General features: G+C 47.3%; 1 long non-coding RNA gene across 1 annotated transcript; it reads left to right on the top strand.

Annotated features, from left to right (window-relative positions):
• Positions 1-501: 501 nt before the first annotated feature.
• LOC142560682 (uncharacterized) lies at positions 502-19355 on the top strand. Its single transcript, XR_012823407.1, has 4 exons — positions 502-631; positions 1583-1683; positions 14313-14399; positions 19075-19355. It is a non-coding gene; the product is annotated as an uncharacterized LOC142560682 (long non-coding RNA).
• The last annotated feature ends 637 nt before the right edge of the window (positions 19356-19992 follow it).

Below are 19992 nucleotides of genomic sequence, written 5' to 3'. Positions count from 1 at the left end.
GAAATAGATTATTCAAGTCTTATCGATACTCATTGGGAAAAGGCAATAATATTCGAACAACTTTGATGACGGAGTAAGTCTACAGGAAGATACCTTTTTCAATGCACCAATACTTTTTGTTGGTGTCCAATTCTACTACATAAAAAGAAAAAAATATGGAAACAATCTGTAAGAGAGGGAACACGTATGAGTATTTAAGGCGTGCAATATAATCTCGCCTGTAAAGGAGATACGTGTCGATTTACTCTTTCTGCCGAGTCAGCAGGCGGTGGCTGCAACGTTCGTGCGCGAACACGCGCGAACAGTCTGCACAATATAATACAACGCGGCAACAAAACATGCACGCGAAACGAGGCGCTGAGAGAAACGTCGCGCAGACCTTTTTGTTCGATGCAATAACGTTCGCTCGTAAACGAGGCGCCTTCTATTGCGCTAGTATCGTTAGGGGTGGTTTAATTTCTTCCTCTCTTTTTTTACGGCCAGTTGAGGGTCGGTTTTACATTCTTCATAGGCCCGTAGCAGCGTCGAAAACAGGCGGTGAGGCCAAGATAGGAAACACGTAAGCACATTCGCACTTCAGCATTTCTACAGGACACTGCGCAGTTTGGAGCAGAGCGGGCTCGAAGGAAAGGTCAGTCGTGAGAATGAAACGCTACGTTTTCCTTGCGAGACTAATAGTTTCAACTGTAACGTGAGGCCTATAGACTTGTAGCTGTAATAATGGCGGTGGTGCTCATAGAGTTTAATACAATTAGCGGAGGGAACTGTGTCGTTATTGTCTGTGGTAGCTGCGAGCAGAGCAGTTCTGTCAGGAAGGGAATGCTGGGTGGCGCACGAATTTGCCTAAGCGTCGTCATTCCGGCATTCGATGGCTTCGCGACATTGCAAAGTGATCATTTCTTTTAAATAAAATACCGCGTAGCAAATATATAAATCAACATTATTAAAATTGTCCGAAGGCAGGATTTGAACACTGGGCCTCGAGCACAGAAGCCTGATACATAAAGCACTCATCCTTAATAACTTAAAGAATTCGTTAGTGCGACTCTATGTTCACACAATTAAGCATTTCAATTTCTCGTAGAAGTAGCGGCCATCTCATTGAGAAATTTAGCTCAAAGGTTAGAATTGTTCTTTGTGCCAAAGGCAATTAGAAAAAAAAACCCCTTGTAGCCCGAGGACGACACATAGTGACTTTTCCAACACTTCGACGAGTTTGACAAATGTCGCGGCTGTTGTTCGTGTCACACGTCGTTACTATAGCGAAACCCCTATTAAAATGACATCATCGTTCAACTCGAAAAAATCGCAGGTAATATTTGACGACTCACAATATCTCGTGTGTGCACGTCATGAATCGGTGAAGTCGAACGGATTGTGAAAACGTTACGTGTTAGTGCTGCGTAATAAATGTTGGTATTGTTTAAGTTCAACTTTGATGATGTAATGGAGTTGAAGAGGAAATACGAGCCTGATGTATATGTACAAGGACTATACAAATACCTACTTTTTCTATGTATACAAATAAAGAGTTTATTTAAAATGCAGATAAGTTTTTGACTATTTTCTCATGTTTGCGCAGAATATCTCAGTGATATAAAAGGCCTGAAAATGAGAGTGCTGCTGTGGACTTTTGTGGGAACCCTCTTCTTCATTTGCGCATCGAACACAATGACTGAAGTGGTACGAACCCGACTTTCCGTTTCTTCTCACCTATTTGTGTGCATTTATGGGTCGAACTTACTATTTGAGCAAATTATGTTTTCCTTAATTGCTATTTTGCATTGGCACGAAGCCAGACGTAATGTCCAAAATCACTATGGCTGGCATGGCTAGTTTTTTCGTGTACACGTGCTTTGTTTTGCACATACTGTTTAAGTATGAGAAGTGTCGGCAAGGCGTAGTAAAATTAAAACAAAGACACTGTATATATATATATATATATATATATATATATATATATATATATATATATATATATATATATATATATATATATATATATTCTTAAATGAACACAGTACAAGAGGGAGTAGGCAGCGTGTCTCGACCAGAGCAGCTCAGGCAATCCCAAGCTCGCGCCTTCCGGGCGTCTGGCGATGTGGCTGGGGCGCCGGGCATTCCTATTCACTACCCCCCCACAATCGCCCCCCCCCCCCCCACAGGAACAAGAGCCATCCTGGCGACTCATGGTGAACATAGAATCATGGGGTCGTAATACGGCTTCAGGCGTTGTACGTGGACGGTTTCACGACCACGACAGCGTTGGTCCGTAGGTGGCGTGACAGGCTAGACAATATAGTTCACAGGCAACGTCTGCGCTACAACACGGTAGGCTCCTTGATATTCGGAGACAAGCTTGGATGAGAGTCGAGCAGGAACGGCGGGAACCCAAAGCCACACCAGGGAGTCGGTAAGAAAGTGACAATGCGGGTGATCATCGTCAAGTCTAGATTTTTATTTCCATTGCTCGACGGCTGTAAAGGGACGGGCGAGCTGACGGCATTCCTCTGCGCGGCGGGAAGCTTCAGAGCGGGGCGTACATTTAGATGAGTCGGGTCTGTACGGAAGAATGGTGTCGAGGGTTGTCGAAGGTTCGCGGCCCCACACAAGAAGAAGAATAAGGGGAAGTTTGTGGTCACCTGTGGTGCAGTGTTGTAGGTGAACGTGACGAATGGCAAAATGAGGTCCCAATCAGTGTGATCAGAGGCGACGTATTTGGAGAGCATGTCGCCAAGGGTGCGGTTAAATCTTTCCCTCGGACCACTAGTTTGAGGATGCGACATTCAGCAAGGAGCGCGTTGACAACTTCGGAGAGGAAGACACGTCCTCTATCGCTCAAACGTTCCCGAGGTGCACCGTGACGGAGAATAAAGTTGTTCAGGAGGAAGGATGCTATATCGCCAGCGGTGGCAGCAGGCAGAGCGGCTGTTTCTGCGTATCGCGTCAAATGGTCGATGGCGACGACTATCCTGCGGTTCCCGGAAGCCGTGCTCGGAAGCGGTCCATACAGGTCAATGCCAATGCGATCGAAGGGCCTGGCAGGACACGGGATCGGTTGCAGTGGACCAGAGACATGCTGAGCAGGAACGTTTCGGCGTTCGCACAGAGGGCACGACCGAATGTACTTGCAGACAAAGGTGTACATGCCACGCCAATAAAACCTGGAGCGAAGCCGGGTGTACGTCTTGAAGACACCCGCATGTGCACACTGCGGGTCAGTGTGGAAGGCGGAACATATTTCACCACGAAGATGTCGAGGTATGACCAGCAACCACTTGGGGACGTCAGAGACGTAGTTCCGGTGATAGAGAAGTTCATCCCGAATTTCGAAGTGAGATACTTGACGGCGCAAAGCTCGAGAAGGTGGAGGAACAGTCGACGGGTTTAAAAGGATGCGGATACGAGTACTAAGCCAGGCATCCTTGCGTTGCTCCGAAGCCATGTCGCAGCCTGCTGGGAACGAAAGTACTTGGTCAAAGGCAGAGAGGCAGGCATCGCTTTCGGTTGACACGGGCGAACGGGAAAGCGCGTTGGCATGGGTATGGCGGCGGCCAGACCTGTACACAACGCGCACGTTGAATACTTGCAACCGCAAAGCACAGCGAGCTAATCGACCTGAGGGGTCCTTTAACGTGGGCAGCCAACAAAGTGCATGGTGGTCTGTAAATAGGTCGAAGGGGTGGCCATAGAGGTAGAGTCCAAATTTACCAAGTGCCCAGATTATGGCCAAACATTCCTTCTCCACAGCGAAATAATTCTGCTCGGCTTTGGTGAGGGTGGGGCTTGCGTATGCAACGACGTACTCGTCGAATCCAGATTTGCGCTGCGCGAGCACAGCGCCGTGTCAAACACCGCTGGCGTCGGTGTGTACTTCGGTGGGAGCTGTTGGGTAGAAGGGACGCAGTATAGGCGGCGAGGTCAGTAGACGACGCCACTCTTGGAAGGCGTCGTCACAAGCGGACGACCAGGCGTAGTCATTCAAGTCGCTCCGTAGAAGCCGATTCAAGGGTGCGGGGATGGACGCAAAATTCCGAATGAAGCGGCGAAAGTAAGAACACCGACCAAGGAAGCTGCGAAGTTCTCTTACGGAGGAATGTTTGGGAAAATCAGCAACTGCACGGAGCTTGGCGGCGTCAGGAAGAATACCCTGTTTAGATACTACATGGCCAAGGATGGTGAGCTGACTTACGCCAAAGTGGCATTGCTTCAGGTTGAGCTGAAGGCCGGCGGCAGTTAGGCACTGCAACACTTCCTCCAGCCTACACAGTTAGTTGGGAAAATCGGGCGAAGAAATGCCCACATCATCAATGTAGCACAGGCACGTTTTCCGCTTCAGACCACGCAAAAGCTTGTCCATCATACGCTTAAATGTTGCGGGGGCGTTGCAAAGCCCGAAAAGCATGACACGAAATTCATATAGGCCATCTGGTGTTACAAAGGCCGTTTTAGGTTGGTCTTCGGGTGCCATGGGGACTCGCCAATAGCCGCTGCGTAAGTCGATAGAAGAGAAGAACTCCGCGCCTTGGAGACAGTTAAGGGCGTCGTCAATTCTCGGAAGAGGGTAAACATCTTTTGGAGTTATTTTGTTAAGACGATGGTAATCAACACAGAATCGTATGGATGCATCCTTCTTCTTAACAAGAACAACGGGAGATGCCCAGGGGCTGTCCGAAGGTTGAATGACGCCGCGCCTGAGCATGTCAGCTACTTGGTCGTTGATAGCATGGCGCTCTGTCGCGGAGACGCGATATGGTCTTTGTCGCAGTGGCACACTGGTACCCGTGTCGATTCGATGACAAACAGTTGACGTGCGGCCCAAGCGAACATGCTGGCCGTCGAAAGACGAACGGAACTTGTCGAGAACGCGTAGAAGCTGGGCGCGTTGAGAAACAGTCAACGTGTCAGCGATGGAGCTACGTCAAACATCGGGCGAAGTCGGTTACTGCACGGGGTCACAGGTCACTCCGGCGACCTCATGAGTGGCGATGGGACCAGTTGGCATGTGAATGACGGCAGCAGGGTCGACACACTGGGCATGGCCAACGCACTTCCCACGAAGCAAAGTGAGAGGACAGATTAATCGGTTGGCGATGAGCAATCTGCTGACGCCGGCATGAACGTCCAAAAGCGCGAAAGGCAGCGTGGAACATTTGCGACGAGCGAAAATTGCAGATGGCGTAAAAAGTTAGCTGGCATCAGCAACAATGTTGCATGACACTGTGGCAAGGGCAGATGGGTGCGGTGGAATTGTAACGTCTTCGGCAACAAATACTTTATATTCCCACGACCGTGCGCGAGAACTCACGCGCCGCGACGGTCTGGAGGCTCCGGAGGGGCAGGAAGGGACTCAGCAGAACGATCCACTCCTCAGATTTAATGAAATTACTAAACATTACCAACTTGGTCGGAGAATTTATCCTCTGCCTCACCCGAAGCTCAGTAGAGGTCAGTCAGCTACACTTAGAATGCTGCAGACGGGATCTTTCCCGTCGCGGGGATTCCTCAGTAGGATGTACTCGGATGTGGACCCTAGTTGTCCCGACTGCACTGAAACCTTTTGCTCAATGGCTCACATGCTCTGGCGATGTCCCGCGTTGCCTAACGACTTCCTCTCCAGCCAGGCCGAATGGGAGGAGGCCATCAGAAGCACGGTACTCCGAAAGCAAGCCCAGGCTATCCTGAGGGCCCACGAAAGAGCGGAGCGTCACGGCGTTCTATCCTTTACGTGGGCGCGGCCAGCGGCTACAATGGCCTCCCGTTAGGAGGTCCTGACAGTAGCTCCTCAGGATTAAATAAAGTTCGTTGTCTGTCTGTCAGGTTCACGAGCGTCAAGGAGTGGGGCATTACACAGCGTTTGAAATTCCACTTCAGCACGAGAACAGTCGATGACGGCCTTATTAGCGGAAAGGAAGTCCCAGCCCAAGATAAGATCGTGGGAACAAGAACACAGCACCAAAAATTCGACGATGTAGAGGAGGCCGTTGATCACTACGCGAGCCGTACACGCAGCTGCAGGCGTGATGTGGTCTGCGCTGGCAGTACGAAGTGACACGTTGGACAGTAGCGTCGTGACTTTTGTGAGCGAACGGCAATGTTTGGCACTAGTAACTGAAACGGCGGCACCAGTGTCAACGAGGGCGAGTGCAACGACGCCATCCACATATACGTCAATAACATTGGTCGGATAAGGAAGAGGCCTTGGTCTGTTCGTGGGTGACGCAGTTCTTGCCTCTGGAATTGCGACGATTAGTTTTCCCATTCCGGCAAAGAACGACCACGGCGCATCAGCGAAAGCGAGCGGCGTCGAGGCAATGGCGAACGGCGGTCAACAAGAGGGCGGTGGTCCCAGTAGGAAGACATCTGGCCGGGGTTCTGAGACGCGGAGGATGACCGGTATGGGGAAACATAGTGCGGCGTCGAAGCTACGGCGGTAGGACGTTGCGCGGCGACGACAAAATCGTGCAGCGTGGCCAGGTACACCACATGCAAAACATATTGGCCAGATGTCAGGAGTGCGCCATTGTCCACTGCTGTATCGCGGCTGAACGAAGTGAGGAGCTGGACTCAGTGGCACGAGCGATGGGGATGGCGCAAAGGTCGGATGGAGTGGCCGCGCGAGAGCCTCGGCATAGCTGAGAGGTGAAGTCACCTCGGGAAAAGCAACTGGAGTCGGCACAGGCGGAGTCTCGCGGGCAGAAGGGTGAGCTGCGCACACTTGCTCTTGGATGATCTGGGGAAGGGTGGCCGGCATAGGCGAAGGTGGTGGCGTGGCTGAGGACAGCAGCGAAAGCTGACGAGCGACCTCATCACGGACGAACCTTTCTATCTGGCCAAGCAGGGAGTCCATCTCAGGAGCCGCGGCCATGCTCGCGAGGGTCAAGCTCGGACGCAGGGGGTCGCCGCGTAAAGGCCAGAATACATGGAGCGAATATGCGACGAATAGTCGGCGTTCGACGCCCGGCGGCGTACGCGCGACGCGCGGCGGCGGAGAAAACGTCGTTCGCCGCCGATCCAGCCGGCGCAGAAAAGTTCGTCGGGCGGCGACGATACCGGAAGCGGCAAACGAGCGGCGCCCCAAAGCGAGCCAATCAGGTCTCACTATCCGCCCCGACTTCCGGCTAGGCTTCCCCGCTTGTCCGTGTATCCCGATCCCGCTCTATCGTTCACGCCGGTCTCCCACTTTTCGTATTCATGGCATCCAAAGTGGCGCGGCTGGAATTTAATAAGTTAATAACAGCCATGGTTAGACAAGCTCACGTGCGCTACTTTCGGGTCTGCTTGCTTCGGCCGCGCGCGCGTTGAGCCACAGAACAGAGCCGCGGAGTTGGAGGAGCCGAAAGTTGTTTACCCGCCCAGTGTTGCCACAACGCATAGCATCGCCGCTTTCTTTAAACTACATCGGCACATGAATGTCTCAAACACATAAAAAAGTCTAGAAATCATTTCTAAACAAAATTTTACGCGTTTTTAGAGTGTTCCGTAATTCAAAAGCGATAATAATTGTCGCTAAAGTTTTTTTTTTGTGATGTGTTTCACGACAGCGCATTTGCCTCGTCTAGCCACACTGATAACAACGCAGCGACTCGCCGGCGGCGGCCGGCCTGTCTTCGCTCCATGTAGCGCAGCCCGACGAACATACGGCGTCGCGCCGCGGCAGATTTTCTGCCGCCCGAACTTCGTCGTGAAAGTTCGCTCCATGTATTCTGGCCTTAAGAAGGTGCTGGCTGCAGAGCTCGTCGAAACTCTGACAAAGCTCAATGACCTGAGAGACAGAGCCTGGGTTTTTGGAGAGGAGCATACGAAAGGCATCGCCAGAAATCCCCTTTATGATGCGACGTACCTTGTCCGCCTCCGCCATCGTCGGGTTGACACGCCGGCAGAGGTATCTAACTGGTGAACGTTTCACCAGTTTGCAAGGATCGGCTTCGTAGGCGTTGTTTAGCGCGAAGTTTGCGCACGCCAGAGCGGCCGAAAACTTCTGCGATGCAGGCTGTGAAGCTAGCCCACGTGGGGAGATGGGCTTCGTGGTTTTTGAACCACAGCTTGGCGACGCCCGATATATAGAAGATCGCGTTGCCGAGCTTCAGGGGATCGTCCCATTTGTTGGTGTTGCTGGAGCGTTCATACGATTCGAGCCAATCTTGAACGTCTTTCTCATCGGTGCCGCTGAAGATATCAGGATCCCGCAGACGCTGGGTACCGGTACATACGATGGCTGGAGCAACCGGTGGGGATGTCGGGCTGGGGTAATCAGGAAAGACGGATGGCAGAGTTCCGGTGCGTAATTCCAGGTTGGAGAAAACCGTAGCACCTCCACAAGAATCTAATAACAACACAGCACAAGAAAGCGGCAGGCAGCGTGTCTCAACCAGAGAAGCTCAGGAAATCTCGAGCTCGCGCCTCCCTGGCGATAGCGATGTGGCTGCGGCGCCGGGCATTCCTCTTCACTACAACATATATATATATATATATATATATATATATATATATATATATATATATATATCCCCGCAGGGGCGTCTGCATCAGCAGGCGTTTGGTGTGTTGCGTCACCACGTACCCGAGCATACGAGGGTTGGCCCCTCCCGCGTGTAGCCGTGCGCGGCTTAGCCGTGTCTGGGGAAAGGGGGATCTTCGGCATTGAGGCGATGCTGGGTGTTTGGACCTTTAAGGCCCTCCTGCGGAGGCAGCACACCCCTTTGGCCTCTGCTTCACACAGACGGCACCCCGGACTGACCTACCCGGGGGAAATCGGCAGTTGCCTCTTCCTGTCCCCCTCTCCACTCTTCGTCTTTCTCTCTCACTTTGAATTATTCCTGTCTTCTACTCACTTCAGTTTACTTTTCATTTTCCAGGCAGCAAGGGTCAACCGTGTGTATCTACCCAGCCTTGGGTACATATATTAGGTTATAGCGGCATTGTATAGCTGACGTCTACAGGTATGTTCCTAACCTCGTAGCGTCCCCTTGTTGGGCTCGGTGGTGGGTGGCTACCATCGCTACTGAATACTCTAAGAATGACATGGCAAATGCATTCCTCCCCTTGCAGATCGTCCTAATAAAAGAGGGCGCACCGAAGCAATTTTTCACTTCACTTTAAAAACCAACGTAGAAATATTCCCACGCTACCATGTGATCCACAGTGAAGGATCTCTGCCAATGAGAAAACTATCCCCATTCCTAATAGCAAAATTCCTAATAGAAAAAATCGGAAAACAATACAAAGCTTCAAAGATGTCAAGTGGGGACCTCCTCCTTGAACTCAAAACCAAAGACCAAGTCGAAAAGCTCGCTGATCTCGCCAGTGTCGGTAACATCAAAGTCACGATCTCTGCACACCGTTCTCTCAACATAAGCAGGGGTGTAATATAAGAAGAAGATTTCCTAAACCTAAGCGATGAAGAACTCCTGGAAGGTTTCGAAGAACAAAATGTAATCAAAGTTCAACGAATAACTCTCCGAAGAAATGACGAACAAATCCCGAACAAACACGTTATACTTACGTTTAGTACCAGTATTGTGCCTACTACACTTGATGCAGGCTATTTTAAGATCAACGTAAGACCGTATATCCCAAACCGGAGGCGGTGTTTCAAGTGCCAGAGATTCGGACATGCATCGCAATCATGCGGAGGTAAATCGACATATGCAAAGTGTAGTGCCAATGACCATCAGTCGGAGAACTGCAATGCTGCTCCACACTGTACAAACTGCAAAGGTGATCATGCAGCATATCCACGATCTTGCCCTTGCTGGAAGAAAGAGAGAGAGATAATTGCACTTACAGTGAAAGAGAAGATTTCCTTCTACGAAGCAAGAAAGAAATTAGCACATTTACCTCAAACAAACTACGCCAGTGCGGTGCGGCAGGGGACAGCACCGCAGTGGTCTCAGGAGTCTACAGGGGCTGCAGTCAGTGGCCCAGTACTAACTCCATCCGTCCCCTTGGTGGCAGCAGCCAGTGCTGCTCCATCATCATCATCACAGACGGGCCTGCAGACCCCGGTTCCACAGGGCCCCAGGCTAAATCGAACTCCCAGGCCTGAGACGCGTGTCTCAGCGCCTGGTTCTCGATGATCCAGCGCCTCGGAGAAGGCTATGGATGTCGACACCAAAACTCTGGCGTCATCGACGCCAAAACATCAGCGCTCTCTGGAGCGCACTAAGAAAGACAAGCTCACAATAACTATGCGAACAAAGGGACCGGTAACCTGAACAGTTACTGCTCTTCCAATAGTCATTCCCACTAACAAATGTCACCTAAAGTTAGTTATGTAAATTAAAATTCTCAATTCTGCCACTATGGCTTTTATCATACATTGGAATTGTAGAGGACTTCTTCACAATTTAGGTGACATTAAAGACATAAAAAATAACTTTTCGCCAATCGCATTTTGCCTACAGAAAACGAACTTAGGCCCTAAACACAGTCAATTCCTTAGAGGCTTCACCGTTGTCCGAAAGGACCGCGAATGTTCCAACCGGTTGTCAGGTGGAGTGGCTATAGTCGTGCAGGGCGGCACTCCTACCCGAAATGTCCAATTAAATACATCTTAAGACGCCGTAGCTGTCACCATTCTATCCTACAAAACTATCACCATTTGCTCACTATATATTCCACCCCACACAAATTTCACTATCAAAGACTTACAAAATCTAACAGATCAGTTACGGGAGCCCTTTGTCTCGGTAGGAGATTTTAACGCTCAGTGTACTCTTTGGGGCAGTGTCAAAACTGACCAAAGAGGGCAACTCACTGAAGATTTTATTCTATCAAACGATATCTGTCTTTTAAACTCAGGTGCGCCAACTTATTTCTCACCGACTTCCCGCACATTTGGTTGTTTAGATTTAGCTTTTTGTACGCCCACTCTTTTTACTGATTTTAAATGGAAAGCGCTCGACACGTCATATGGTAGCGATCACTTAACCGCACTCATCAAACTCCTACCATAACCACAAATTTTAATAACAAGACCACGCCGATGGAAATTGCAGCTCGTTGACTGGCAGGTTTTTATGGAGAATGCGAAACTGGAAAATGTCTTTTCACCAGAGCTTAGTGTTGATCAACTTAATAAAAAAATCAGAGAAGCTATAATATCAGCGGCAGAAAAGACAATACCCCAGTCATCCGGTATTGTGCGCAAAAAGCTAACTCCTTGGTGGACAAACGATTGTACTGAAGCCAAAAAAGAATAAAATAAGGCCTTTGGAATCCTACGGAGGCACCCCACCTATAACAATCTACTAAATTTCAAACAGACCAAGGCCAAAGCACGATTTATTCGATGAAATGCGGAGAAATTATCATGGCAAAAATACATACCTTCAATCAATGGTACAGTCACATCAAAACGAATGTGGGACCAGGTGAGGAAATTTAAAGCAGAGTACTCATCATACACAATACCACTACTTACAAGTCCAGGCACACAAACAACACTACAGGATCAGGCCAACATATTAGGTGAACACTTTTATAACGTATCCACCTCAGCAGGCTATCCAAATTCATTTGTAAAATATAAAGAATCGGCTGAGAAAGAGAGACTGCCTACCACTGGGGCTTCAGCTGAAATGTACAATAACCCCCTCACAATACATGAATTGAACAGAGTTCTCTCTGCCGGTAAAAAAACGGCAACAGGTCTCTACCGTGTGCACTACACAATGCTGGCACACCTATCCCAAGCATCGGTAGGGGCACTTCTTAAATTTTTCAATAAGATATGGGGGTCTGGGGTAATGCCCACAGATTGGAAAAAAGCGGTACGAGTGCCTTTTCTAAAACCTGGTAAACCCGCAACATCCCCTAGCAGCTATAGTCCCATTGCACTAACAAGTTGTCTAGCCAAATCCTATGAGAGCATTATAATAAGACTCTCATTCATCCTTGAAACAAGAAACCTAATAGACAAACACCAGTGCGGATACAAAAAGGGCTGCTCCACCACTGACCATCTCGTGCGACTAGCGCATGAAATACGCGACGCGTTTCTTCACAAGCAATATTGCCTCACGGTTTTCTTTGATTTTGAAAAGGCATATGGATACTACATGGCGATACGGAATTTTGAGAGACCTGGCTGACATGGGAATTCGCGGAAGAATGCTAAATTATCTATGCGATTTCATGTCAAATCGAACATTTCAAGTACGTCTCGGCACAATACTCTCCCGCACATTCACACAAGAAAATGGCGTTCCACAAGGTTGCATTCTGAGCGCGACGCTCTTCATAGTCAAAATGAACTCTGTAAATAAGATCATACCATCATCTGTTATGCACTCAATATATGTCGACGATTTGCAAATGGCTTGCCGCGCCTCAAGCTTACCCACCTGCGAACGACAACTACAAATAACGATAAGTAATCTTACACAATGGGCTGACAAAAATGGTTTCCGGTTCTCCATACAAAACTGTTACAGTTCTCTTTTCGCAGAAGCGAGGGTAACACTGTACTCCAGGTCTCACATTGCCTGGAACAACGCTACCGGTCAAAGAACACTATAAATTTCTAGGCGTAACGTTTGACACTAAACTGAACTTCCTTGCTCACATTAACGCAACTAAAATTAAAGCAAACAAAGCGCTAAATATCCTCAAGGTTTTATCACATAAGCACTGGGGATCTGACCGAACATGTCCACTTTGTATACACCGGTCCCTTGTACGTAGCATCCTCGACTACGGCAGTGTAGATTATGGTGCAGCTAGGCAGTCCTACATTAAGCGACTTGATCCAGTTCATAATCTCGGCCTACGACTTGCAAGTGGTGCCTACAGGATATCGCCTGTACAAAGTTTATACGTTGACTCCAATGAACCTTCATTATAGCAACGCAGAGCACAACTTACACTTTGCTATGTATTAAGAATTCGGCCATCACCACAACATATATGCTAGAGCATCGTAACACAGTGCCAATCACGAATACACTACACAAATAAACCAAACATGATTCGGCCACTCATCTTAAGACACGAACAATACTGTCAGACTTATGATATCCCTCCTGAAGCCCTGCAGGTTGCCGAAAGGCCACCAAGATTGCCCCCGTGGTGCATTTTACACAACTATGTGACTGGAGGTTAACACATGTGGAGAAAAAAGACATTCCACAAGAACACATAATGCAAGAGTTCCGAGCTATTCAAGAAAAATACAAGAATTACACTGAATTTTACACTGACGGCTCTAAAACACAAGAACACGTAGGTGTTAGGATCGTGACGAAAAATTGGGAAAATAGCATTCGGATAAATAATTTTTCTTCATTGTTTACCGCCGATGTTTATGCCATATGAATGGCAGTTAAGAAAATTACTTCCGACAGGCACAAGAATGCTATTATTTATACCGACTCGTTAAGTGCTCTAAGAGCCCTAAATTTAAACTCCGCGTCGGAACCCCTGATTGGTGGTATCTTAAACATAGTAGTTAACAAGAAATACGAAGGAACCATACGATTCTGCTGGGTTCCAAGCCATGTTGGGATACCAGGGAATGAAGCAGCAGATAGAAACGCGTCCACGGCAGCGCACAAAAGCATAACACACATAACACTTCCATACAAAGACAGTATGCGAGCGGTTCGTCAGGCCCTAGCATCAAAATGGCAACATGAATGGAACTGGTACGTAAATAACAAGTTACATATCACTAAACCCCTGGTTCACGAGTGGAGATCATGCATTCACCAAGAACGGTTCTATGAGGTAATGTTATGTCGACTTCGAATTGGATACACTCATCTAACACACAATTTTTTACTTCGAAACGAAAACGCACCAACATGCGAGGAATGTCATGAACCGCTTACAGTAACCCACATCATTATATCTTGTCCACACACTGAAACGCAGAGGCGGAAACATTTCAAAAATTCGTATCACTTACATATACCTTTGCACCCTGCCTTAATATTGGGGGACGAACCACTAGCGCCATTCACTAACTTGTTCGAGTTTTTAGATGAAACCGGTTGCCTACATCGACTTTAAGATAACACAGCTAATGCTGCTGTAACAAGGGATCTCATACTGTCCTGTGACTGGCGCAGCATGGCTTTAGTCGCTTTTCGGCCAGTAAACCCGAATTAACTAACATATATATGTATATATATATACACACAAGCACATCGCTCTTCAATATGCAAGCACAATCAGCTGTCATAACGATGCAAATAATCCGTAACAAACGAGTCAACACTCGTACCTGAAATTTCTAACTTGCAGGACTGTCCTTTTCACTATGATCACCAATTTTTGGAAATGACGCTCATACTTGTTCTTTTCTAAAGCGAGGGATGACAACCCAGGGGTCTCGGCAACCAAGAGAGGAAGAGTATACCTATGAGGATTATACCTGCAATTCGCTCTCAGAAATGGTAAGCATTGTATTACATGGTTCAACGTGATGGTGGTAGCTAAAGTATTTACCGCAGGCGATGTTGTCCGTGTCGGACTGGGCCTTCAGTTGCTATGCTTGAAGGAGTACCGAAAGGAAAATTAGCGCCTTCCATATTTTGCATTAATAGAACATCCTGGACATCAGAACCCTGGTAAAAATAAGTAGCGGGCCTCAAAGCGTATAAATAAAGCACTACACTACTTGCCGCTGGACTAGTTAGTTCACACTTATTAGGACGTGTTAAGACGGGGGACCAAAACGTTTCATTTTAGCAAATCATTAACACATTGTAGTACTGCACTACAATAAATTTTTTACGAACCTGCGTTGGTTTCGATTTCCGGGATGCGCAGGTTTGGTGGCGCAGAATGTAGTCACGTGGCAGCGGAACACCACAGCGCTTTATCATAGCGCTCGCTCCATCGTCTTCTGTGCTGCTATTCTGTCGCGTTCCGATGTCTCAGCTTAGCCGACAACCGAGAGAGTATAGACCCCTTATGTAATTAGACCGCCCTCTATTAACGCGGTCTACTTATATACTCACCTCTTCAGCGATTTACAGCGAATCATGTACATTCTACCTCAACGGAACGTTTGTTCCCAACTAGAGAGTTAATGTTGTGCGTATGGCGCTTTCTTTGTTTCTTTTTGACATGTCCTTCGTTTGCGTTGCGGTTTTCTGACGCACCCACGGAAGAGCAACGAAGTAGCGATAATAGGACGGGTGGGACGTGGACTTCACATCCGCCATGTACCCGCTTGCTAAATGTTTAAGGGGTTGGGGGGGGGGGGGGCGGGGAGCACGGGTGCAAGAGATTTGTAATTGTCCAATGTCGCCGTCCCGCGCGGGTCTGTGAAGTCATAGGCCGGACATTATATAGGGGCCTATGTGAAAGCCGCAGGAACCACGCGAGGTATCTGTTGTACGAGATAATGGCCTCACAACTGCATGCAAGAGAATGGTAGTTGACTCGCAGGTTCTTGGTCACACTGTCTACATTCGGTGCCAACCTAAGAATAACAAAAACAATAAATGGTATGCGCGCTGTTCAACTGAAACACAATTTGTAATGATGCTTAAGCCAATTAGGTTTGTTTACTCTATGAGCCAATGGCTTTTTTTTTTGTTCACAAGTTTTGCAGTTTGCTTAAAGAAAACGAGAAGGGTCAGGCCTAAAGGCGCTAGCATGCGCATGACTGAGGCCCTGACCCCTGTACAATCTGCGCTCCAGCGAAGCCATCAGGAGAGCGTAAGAATGAGGAGGAAAAGAAAAAAGAAGTGTGGGGGAGATTTGAAGCAGAAATTTATGAGGCAAGATCGAGAAAAAAATGATACACTCCAAACTAAGAAAAACAAGCACACGATGTGCAACCAAAAAGCACATCGGAGTGAAAACCGGAAGGTCTCGGGTAAATTTTCTGAGGGATCCTGATATCCTCTCTAAACAATAGGTAATATTTTCGATTGAAACAACGAACTTTTATTTTTCACAATGAGCCTAGCATTTACATCGGCAAAGCAAGGTCATTAAGCCATCAGTGGACTTCTGCCGGCTTCGTAACCTCTCAGCTGTGAAAGGTAGGGGCCACTGCGTTTCTTGTAGGTGGAGCGTGTTTGTAATTCTTATGTTGTGTACAGGTCCCTAGAAATTGTGAACTGTTTGTTATCCTTTTAAAATGTATGGCAGTGACCTTTTAATTCAGCAAATTGGTGGTTCGCTGCCTAGGGTTCCATACAGTAATTACGAGATGGAATACCGGCATTAATGTCTACGGGAACGGCAAGCGGGGCGGTTCAGCCAAGGAAGTTAAAAAAAAAAAGCTGGAGTGCCAGTCACTGTAGTTTATAACCAGCACAGGTGAAGCCAGTGTTTGCCTGATGTCCTACTCTGAATTGGGGCCACGAAAGCTGAAACTTTGACAGCTCACGCGCCCCTTTGGTCACTTATTTCAAACGCTAGGGGCATGTGAAAATAAAAGCTCGAAGTTATTGCCTAGAATGTTATCTTTGGCTGCTAAAAATAACATGACGTGCCAGAAAATAAAGAAACTTTTAGCTTCCTTCTGAAGCCAGTGACAGGAATAGAGAGGTCCAACGATATTTGTCCGGCTAAATTGAGCATGCTAAGTAGCACAGAGTCAGAAGAAAGCTTTTAGTATAATGCCCGCTATTTGCTAATGTTACTTTTTGTCTATGGTAAGGTGGCGGCGGTTCGGCTTCCCTTTTGAGACGGTAGCTACCCTCCAGCAAATTTTCTGTTAGACCTCCTTGGGTTCAGCCAACATGGTGGAAATGATGGGAAAGTACATGGATTTGCTTAATAATTCGCCCTTCTTGCTTTAAACGGCTTCGTGACTTTGTAAACTCGTCATTCTCAACAAATCAACGTGTAATAAATCATTTAATAAACATTACTAAAAGTGAACGATGGCAGCATTCGAACACAGGATCTCTAGAAGCAAAGAAGCCCAACATTGAAACCATTTCACCGTGGGTGCGTGCGTCGACCAGCCGGCATAGAACGCCCTTAAGAATTTCTCGGTGAGGCAAGCCAGCAGGCTGGAACGCTTGGAGAGTTTCGATTGGGCCTCCTCGAACCGCTGCAATTACCAGCGGTTGTGTGCGTTCGCCGAGTATTCTGCACTTTGAAAAAGTATTAGATTGCTCCGAAATTTGGGATAGCGAAGGCAGACAAATTACGTTATAAACAAAGCCGCACGAACCTCTCAATCCACAAGAAAGAAGATCAGACAAATCCATGGACTAGACTCATCATTCCCATGGTGGCTGGACGATTGCAGCGCCAGGGTTCTGCCTTGTAGTCATTATTGCAGGAAACTATGGTTCGCAATGCCTGTACTTTTGCGTTGCATTGTTGGTGTGCGCATAGGCTTTTCCCGTATGGCATTTAGAGGGAAATCTGGCGCCACCGTCTATGGGAGTTTTCTAAGGGGCGCTGTGCTTTCATGGGAATGACGGTATGTGTGTCTGCGAGGCGCGTGTTGGCTGGTATTGTAAGAGGCTTCGTCTAAAACGTGGATACTGCTATCAGAAACAACGAGTTCTCAAAGTAAGACCTTCTGAAAAGGTTTTCATTCACCCATATTAGATCTTGCAATGAAGTTTTTTCACCTAAATTGCATAACCAAGCGAAGAAGAGTGAGAACAGATGCAAAATGTTCCAAAGCGAGCACGAATCTTGTCGTCTGTCCTCCAACTTTAGCGGCCCGCTGACACTTTCTAGATTTCATATAATTGTACATGCAATAGCAAGTTTCCACAATTAAACAAAACATGTTTTTATATAATAATAAAGCTTAACGACTTTTTCACGTGATAATGAATCATTGTGACATACGGAAGGGTGCTCGCCAGGCGAGTCTTCAAGGTGTCTTGGCTCTCCGGGAAGGATGCCAATCCGAAGTCACAATATACCGGCATTCTCATGCATACCACAGCGAAGTAGAACCAGATTACCTTCTAGGTAATGTAGTGAGAAACTCTTTGGAGGTGCTGTTCGCTAGCACTGTTTTCTCCAAGGTTCCAAACCTCACTGCTGAATAACCTGCGCTTCATAGGGGAAGCATTATGAAAGTTGGGTGTTTAGAAGACGCAAACTTAAGAGAGGAGAACAGAGCGGCATGGGTTGTATAGCAAACGGGCATCGCCGCGTTCTCTCGTTAAGGAAATCCTGTGATGTCCAATGACTTTCGCATAAGAAAAAGAGAACAAGTCGTTTTATTTCTAGCAATGAGGAGAAACGACTGTATGAAAAACAACGAATCGTTATTTGAGCTATAACCTAACTGTCATGGCAAATAATAATTTGTTATTTTTTGCTGATTTTTTCCACAAGTGATTATTTGCTCCAGCGTGTCCGAAATGCTACTGTAGGCTACGCGTAGAGTATTGTGTCTCTGAGTAAGAATTTTGAGAGAGCAAGCTCAGTGTAGCGTAGATCACACATTGGGAATTACAAGGTTCATAGGAAATAAAATAGATGTTGGCGGGACATATAGCGCGTAGTACAAATAGTCGGTGGTCTTTAAGATTTGGGGAATTGGTGCCAGCGGAAAAGAACCGCCGTCACGGAACACCAGCGAGCTAAGTGGTGTAATAGAAGAGAAATATTAAAAAAACATTTATTGAAGACAGCAAATAAAAAAATTATCTCTGTGCTGCTCCTGGTGGAATCTCTTCATTTAGATTTGTTGCCGAACACCTCAGCAGGGAAATAGGCGCGAGTGGTCGCATAGAAAATTTTCCGGAATGGAATGCATTATATAGCTATGGAAGAAATACTGAAGAGATTTTCTATCAGGGGTCTGCGCTCTTCACTATACTACTATTAATTAAATTATATATTATTATAATGTAATAGATAATTATGATAGTTTTAATACAAATTGACCACATCCACGTTGAATAGAATAGCAAGTTTAGAAAAGTTCTGAGAGTCTTCTTGTTTTCTGTTCTTTAGAAGAGTTCGTTTGCGTGACCGCTTCGAGCATTATACGAGTGATGCTACAAACATATTCACTGCCCTTATATGCAAATAAGCACTGCCCTTATATGCCTTTACATGCCTTTATATGCAAATGTGATGCGGTATTCTTACTGTTGCCGTTTTGCGTTTTGTTTGTCGTCGCAGTGCGTAGTGGACAGAGACTGCTGCCAGAACGTCGATCACGTACGATGCAAGAACGGCGTGTGTTCCCTGTAGGAGCCATCGATGAAAAATCCGGGGTTAACCACCGAGGGCAGCTCAGAAATTGGGGCTCCCGCTGGGCGAAAAACAATTGGGCATACCTTCCCAACTAACCGGAAAATGGCTTACAATCTAGTTGACACCATACGGCACTTGCTCTTTCTTCATGCCCGATAGCTATATGCCACAGTGGGTACGCCCGGAATAAAAGATATTAAAATGTCGCCAATATTGTAGCTTCGTATTGCCATGGTGTGTTTAGTTGCGCAGTCTATATAGAGTTCAGCGGCGAACATGATTGCACGGCACGCTCTCTGAGTGGGTGTAGCGACAGAAAGACTCAAAGCTTGCTTAACAGCGCGACCGTGTGATCTCTTGATGCTGATTTATGAGCATCACCTTAGAAACCTGGCTGTGGTGAATAGTCACCAAGCCTGCCTGAGCGAACCAAGTAATCTGTAGATACTCATCAGCTTAGTATTTAATGTTTCGTCAACCTTTCTCTAGCTTCCTTAAACTATATTTATCTAGTATACATAACTATGTCTGTAACGTATGCCTGACAGGATGGACGGACGGATGGATCCCAGGAGCGCCTCCTTTGAAGTGGGGTGGTGGGTGGCGCCACCAAGCTTCTTCTTACTTCGCCGAATGTCTTGCCTATCTTATATTTTACAGAAAAAATTCAGTGCCCTCCCACTCTGTGAAGAAGGATGACCAGCGAAGCTGTGTAACTGGGCTCCTTAATGGCGAACTGCACCTCCGCCGCGGGTGGGCCCGGCGTTGCGCTATATTCGGGAATTTTCTTTTTTTCTACACGCGGACATGATTTTGGGGAAAGTAGCCCTTAACAGCTTGTCT

The sequence above is a fragment of the Dermacentor variabilis genome, chromosome 10, assembly GCF_050947875.1.
Source record: "Dermacentor variabilis isolate Ectoservices chromosome 10, ASM5094787v1, whole genome shotgun sequence".
NCBI classification, from domain to species: Eukaryota; Metazoa; Arthropoda; class Arachnida; order Ixodida; family Ixodidae; genus Dermacentor; species Dermacentor variabilis.
This window is presented reverse-complemented; position numbering and strand designations above follow the sequence as displayed.